The sequence below is a fragment of the Ranitomeya variabilis genome, chromosome 3 (assembly GCF_051348905.1).
Source record: "Ranitomeya variabilis isolate aRanVar5 chromosome 3, aRanVar5.hap1, whole genome shotgun sequence".
Classification (NCBI taxonomy): domain Eukaryota; kingdom Metazoa; phylum Chordata; class Amphibia; order Anura; family Dendrobatidae; genus Ranitomeya; species Ranitomeya variabilis.
In genome coordinates, this window is record NC_135234.1 from 733,303,465 (window position 1) to 733,310,372 (window position 6,908).

Below are 6,908 nucleotides of genomic sequence, written 5' to 3' on the forward strand. Positions count from 1 at the left end.
GCAATTCAAGCTTACTACTTTTTTATGATTTACCCAAACCTGCTACTATTTTAATCCTAAATCATGGACACTTTAATGAGATTTTTTTGGTTTAAAAAAACAAACTGTTCTTTACTCGCCCTCCCCTGGCCCGAGGCTGAGTCTCAGACGATGCTCCTCATGTCTGTTATTGTCTGCAGTGCTGACATCACATCGACAAAGCTGCAGCCAATAATTGAGCTCAGCGGCTCTGTCTGAGCCTATTCCATTTTGTCTGGTAATATTCCTCAACCTACTTATAATTGCCTCTGTCATGCAAATCTGTTTAGGTTTTGTTTGCAAAGGCCCCAATTAATTAAGACTAGTGTTGTAAACAATCACAATGAAATGTCCTGGTCAAGTAATACCCTGACAGGAAGCCGTTAGCTATGGCTGGCTGATCTGAGATGCTGCTCATTAGAAGTGAGGATTGTGCTGTGTCCTGTGAAGAGTTAATGCACTTTGCTGATGATGATGACTTAGTTAAGGGATCTTTCACATGTCCTTGTCTCCTTAGGTGTGGTGACAGTTTTCACATGTACCAGAGACACTTACACACATAGACACATTGAAATCTACGTTACTGTGCACATATCCATGTGTTTCCATGTCCCTTGAGTCCATGTGACCCACACATAGACATGTCTGTTTTTTACCAGCAGGAAGGGCGGCAAAACGTCCCACACGCGTGCACACGGATGACAACACTTGGCACGGCACCTGAAAAGAAGCGGTACAGTTAGCACTGTTCCCCAGTTCTAATCATTCTCCACTGCTCTGCCAGCTATCAGCACGAGCAGGGAAGAATGATGAGAGATGTATTCAAGTGAGAACAATGACAGAAGGCGGCGGCTGATGGGACTATTACTCCCATCAGCCTATACCTGCTGCCTCTAATAACAGTGACAGCAGAAGCGGCTGATGGGAGTATTCTTCACCTGCTGCCTGCGCTATAAATAAATGAAAAATCCGGCGTGGGTTCCTTTGTATTTTCTATAAACAGCCAGGCAAAACTCACAGCTGGAGGCTGCAACCCTCAGCTGTCAGCTCCAGCAAGGCTGGATATCAAGAATAGAGGGGTCCCCGCGCTGTTTTTTTAAAACTAATTAAATAAATAATTTAAAAAAAAAACATAGGGTCCACCTCATTTTGACAACCAGCCTTGCTAAAGCAGACAGCTGGGGGCTGGTATTCTCAGGCTGGTAAGAGATCATGGATACTGACCCACCCCAGCCTAAAAATAGCAGCCCGCAGCTGCTCAGAAAAGGCACATCTATTAGATGCGCCGATTCTGGTGCTTTGCCCAGCTCTTTTCACTTGCCCTGTAGCGGTGGCAAGTGGGGTTCATATTTGTGGGGTTGATGTCACCTTTGTATTGTCAGGTGACATCAAGCCCAGGGATTAGTAATGGAGAGTACTCTATAAGACACCTATCCATTACTAAACCTATAGTTATCGGATAAATAAACACACAGCCAGAATAAAGTCCTTTATCAGAAATAAAACAGAACACACTTTTCCATTTTTATTTAAAAATAGCAAACACAGTTATACTCACCTAACGCCCATTCCATTGAATCCCTCATCTCCTGTAATAAAACTAAAATAAAAAAACAACAATATCCCTCACCTGCCCGTTGTTCTGTCCCACACCATAATCCATGTCTGGGGGATAAATAGTTTTCAACCTGGATGATGCCAAGATGCGACCGTCCAGGCTGAGAACCACTGGGGAATGAGCTGCTGCGAGTGCAGAATCAGTGACTAGCGGGGACATCATCAAGGTTACTGCCGGTCAGTGAGGCTGCGTTCCCAGTACTGATGCTGCACACGGTTGCCACACGTGTGCCCCAAGTATTTTACACACACGGACACTGGCATCTCAGGTACCCGTCTTTCCGGTATCAGGAATATCAGGACGTGTGAAACTGGAATAAGATGATATTTAAATTGGATATCGATTCCTTGGAAACATGATACAGAATATAAATGTTTCCTATTTGCCAGTTGAGATCACATGCTGATGGAGAAACATGGAGAATGAAAAAAGCATTATTGCCCTGCAGAAGAAATGTTTGCGCTATAGCAAGCTAGCAAGTGTGCGTGAGTAGTACTTGTCATGGAGCGCCCCCAGACGCAGGGCCGCGGGGTACTCGGTACCGGGCCTCTCTGTCTCAGTTCTGGGGTTGTCACGGTGGCTAGACCCAGTCCGTGACCCTGCTAAGGGGCGTCCAATGAAAGGGGATAGTGCGTGGTGCAAGGCGCGATGAATAACGAGGACACAGGGTTGCAGTCTCTTTACCTTTTTACTGAAGGCTTCGGGATCCTCAATCCAGAGCACTGCTAACAGGGCTGGCTGAGACTGGCCGGTCCGAAGGCACATCCAGAGTTCCCTTTGCAGGCGGAAATCAGTGCCTACCTTCTAGCGCCTGTGTGTTGTAGTACCTCCCTGCTGAGCACCACGGGATAGTCCTCACAACTGTTGTGTCTGTTTCTGATGTTCTCTCTCTCCGTCCCCCAGATGATATGGCTAGAACGCACCCGTATGACGGGGTAGGCCTGGAGTTTTTCTGAGACCCTAGAGACGCCCCTCTCCCACAATTGCCTCCTTTGTCTTCGTTAGGTGATTTAGGTGAGACAGCCAACCTATAGTTAACTGTCCTGCCGCTGTTTGAAGCAATACGTAGAGTCTCTTACTTCCTCGGTGCTCCGGCCACCGGCTACGCGCCTCAGAAGGATGTTGCCACGGTCTTAGGGGCATGACTCCTTCTGGTTCTATCTCCTCTGTGCTGTGATCTCGCTTCTCACTTCTCCGCAATATACTCCGCTTTCGTGTCCTTTCTTAGGAGTCTGCCGCTGTACACTCAAGCACGGCTCCGTAACGTTCTGTCTGTCCTATGCCGCTGTCAGGATCCCACCCCTGACAGGTCCTCTCTTGAGCTCTCCCTAGCTACTTTCTCTGTAACTTCCTGTCCAACCCCCAGTTTTACCAGAGTGTGAGGAGTGGCCTAATAGATAGAACCACCCCCCCTGGTGGCCGGAGTGTGGAGTGTAGTGTGTGTCTGTGATACCTGGTCAGGTGAACTCCTTTAGTGCAATCAGACATAACATCACTCCCCTTAGTGGCAGAGCGACACTACTGCAACGACCAGGACTCTGGGGTGCTGCACTCCCCCCCGGTTAAATCCAGTACTCCCGGACTGGGAAAAGAAAAACAACATTACACGTTATTAGAAAACACACAAAATTTTGAAACACTATAAACAAGTAAATGCCAAGAACAAGTGAATATATAACAGTGCTTCCCTTTATGGGAGGTGAGGACGCTTGAACGTTGCAAAAGTTTGGTCATGCTCAGTTCATGACTCCCAGTTCAGTAGGTGCAACCTTGAACAGCAGGGACTCCAGGTAAACAAAGGGGTCCCCGTGAAAGTTTTGGAGCAATTCACTGTCCATCACTCCATTGTCCATTTTTAAACCTGTAACAAGAAACTTACATAAACATTTTTCAACCAAACAGTAGCTATTGTTAGTATCTCCAAGTTTTGTAGCGAAGTGGAGTTTGATTCTTGGTGCTACGTGTAGACCTCCGCAGTGCAGGAGTGGCTATTGACCTAACAGGGCCCGCTAGGCTGGCTACCGCTGGTGTAGTGCACTGTCTCCTAGCTACACTTATAGTGAGTCTGGGTAGCACTGGCAGGCTGGGGCTCTCAGGACTGCTGCTACGACCGATGGGCATGGCAGATTCACTGACAGCAGAGGGAAGACTGACCGGTTCAGCGGTTGGCCTGGCATCCTCCAGTGGGGTCCGCTGCGGTTGCGGGTCCGGATGACCTGGCTCCACATTTAGTTCTGGCGGTGTCAGTTGACGAAACGTTAGGACAGGTACCACAATGGCCTGGTTTATTTGAGTCCAAGACTGGGGAAAATTGCCAAGAACAGGGTGTATCATCTCCTCTTCCATGGGCGGAGACAACCCGGGGTCCGTTTCCCCATCTTTCAGCTTATCAGGGCATATCTTAAGGTGGTCTCTGGATATTGCCGTTGAGGTTTCCCCTCCATCCTTGCTGATGAGACAGACCTTGGTATTGTCGAAATCAGATGGCAGGATGGTATATGGTTCCGCTTCCCATTGATCATCAAGCTTGTGTAGTCTCCGCTTTCGCTTGAGTACCTGCTCCCCGGTGGCAAGGGAGTCGCAGGAGCATGCTGGTTGTAATCCCTCTCTTGCTTTTGTCGGGCTTGGGCGAGGCTTCTTTCCACACATTTTTGTACTTTACGGTACCTTTGCTGCCTCTCGGTATCCCAGTCCGCATCTGGCGGGATATCCTCGGGGGTCAGGACTCCCATGTCCAGATCGATAGGTAACTTGCTAGACCTCCCTCGCATCAGGTACGCTGGGGTGCAGTTGGTGGAATTCACAGGGATGTGGTTGTACATATCCACCAAGTCGGGTAACTTTGTGGGCCACAAGTTCCGTTCCTCCACAGGTAAGGTCTTCAGTAAGACGATCACCACCTGGTTCATCTTCTCACACATCCCGTTGGTTTGTGGATGGTATGGCATGGTTCTGATCTTCTTACATCCATACAGATTGCAGAACTCCTGGAACACTTCCGCTTCAAATGCTGGCCCCTGATCGGTCAGTACCTTCTCCGGGTACCCATGAGGTCGACAAAAGTACTGCTGGAAGGTTTTAGCGGCCGTTCTAGCCGTTAGATCTTTGTCCGGCATGACTACCAGGAATCTGGAGTAGTGGTCCACGATGGTGAGAGCATAGGTATGGCCTGACCGGCTAGGTGTTAGCTTCACGTGATCCAGCGCGACCAGCTCGAGCGGTCGTTTGGTGATGATGGGCTGCAAGGGAGCCCACTGGCTGTCACGATCCTTCCGGCGTAGGCTGCATGGGCCACACTCTCGGCACCACTTCTCGATGGCTTTCTTCATACCAACCCAGTAGAACCTCCCTCGGAGCAGCCTCTCTAGCTTCCTCCATCCGAAGTGTCCTGCCCCATCGTGGTACGCTCCCAGGACCATTGGCACATCTTGTCTTGGGACCACAATCTGCCATACCAATTCGTGGGTGCATGGGTCAACGCTCCTCCGGCACAGCTTGCCATCGTGAAAAAACAGTCTGCCCCTCTCCTTCCACAACTGTAATGCCTCCGGTGGATCTTCTGGGCCGGGATGCAAACTCGCCTGCGTCAGGAGCTCTTTCACCCGACGGACCGCAGGGTTGCCATCCTGGTTCTCTGCCCACCCTTGGTGGGGCAGGGGATTCAACAGGGCGCCTTGTTTATTCCTGCGCCTGGCCTCCACCTGATGGGAACACTGGGTGGCCTTGGGGCGATGGAAAGCGGGCAGCTCTACCTTTTCAAATGCTTCTGCATCTTCCTCCGTCTCGGGCAAGTGGGGCATTCGGGACAATGCATCGGCATTTGCATTCTTGTGCCCCGCCCGGTACTTGAAGGTGAAATCGTAATTGGATAACCGGGCCATCCACCGCTGCTCCAAGGCGCCGAGTTTTGCTGTGTCCAAGTGCGTTAGTGGATTATTATCTGTGAAGACGGTGAATTTTGCTGAGGCCAGGTAGTGCTTGAACCTCTCCGTCACGGCCCAAACGACGGCGAGGAACTCCAACTTAAAGGAACTGTAGTTGTCAGGGTTCCTTTCGGTGGGGCGAAGTTTCCTGCTGGCGTAAGCGATTACCCTTTCCTTGCCTTTTTGGACCTGGGACAGCACAGCTCCCAGCCCCACGTTGCTGGCATCCATATACAACATGAAAGGTTGGTCATATTCAGGGTAAGCCAGTACCTCTTCTCCCGTCAGCGCCGATTTTAAGCAGGTGAACGATCCTTCCAGTCCGTCGTTCCAATCAAATGGGGTATTCTTACCCTTGGGTTTCTTGGATTGGCCCACCAACAGGTCTTGCAACGGCGCGGCCTTCTTGGTGATGTCCTTGATGAACCTCCGGTAGTAGCCCACCAACCCGAGGAATTGCCGGACTTCATGGAGGTTACTGGGCTTCGGCCAGTCCTTGATCACCGTGACCTTGTCGGGGTCTGGGGCCACTCCTTCGGCACTCACCACATGGCCCAGGTACTGCACTTTTGGTTTTAGTAGGTGGCATTTGGACGGTTTCACCTTTAAGCCAAAGTTGGACAGAAACAAAAAAGAGGAGAAGCCAGCACTGCTTATGGTCAGAACACAATACATAAGGTGCACATGCACATACTAAATTCTATCTGTATTTCAAATATGAGACATTTAGCAAACAATTGATCAATTCTTTGAGCTACCCCGCCACTTCACGGCATTCTCATAATGGGGCAGTCCTACTCTACGTATTTTATTTACATTGTGCCATTACGGCCTCCTAAATGTATTGAGAGTAAAAAAAAAAAAAAGGGAAAGACCACATTATATAACATTACCATAACATGCAAGCTGTACCTGGAGCATTTCAGAATCACTCCCTTGGTGCCGGAAAGGGGAAGCGCAGGTAAAGGCTGATCAGGTCCTGTGCAGACATTTCAGATCTGGCTTCCACACTGCCAAACCAGCACCAAAGTTAAAGGGTGAGACAGGCTGAGGCACAGGTGTACAATTAACTAGAGCCTGAGGCAGGGCAGGGCTGCTGTGTGTGTGAACAGCAGCCTATCAATCACAATGAACACAGAAAGAAAAGCGTACCTAACCCAGCGTGAGCGGCAACAGTGGTGGTCAGCCACTTACCAATGTAGAAACAAAAAAGAGGAGAAGCCAGCACTGCTTATGGTCAGGACACAATACATAAGGTGCACATGCACATACTAAATTCTATCTGTATTTCAAATATGAGACATTTAGCAAACAATTGATCAATTCTTTGAGCTACCCTGCCACTTCAC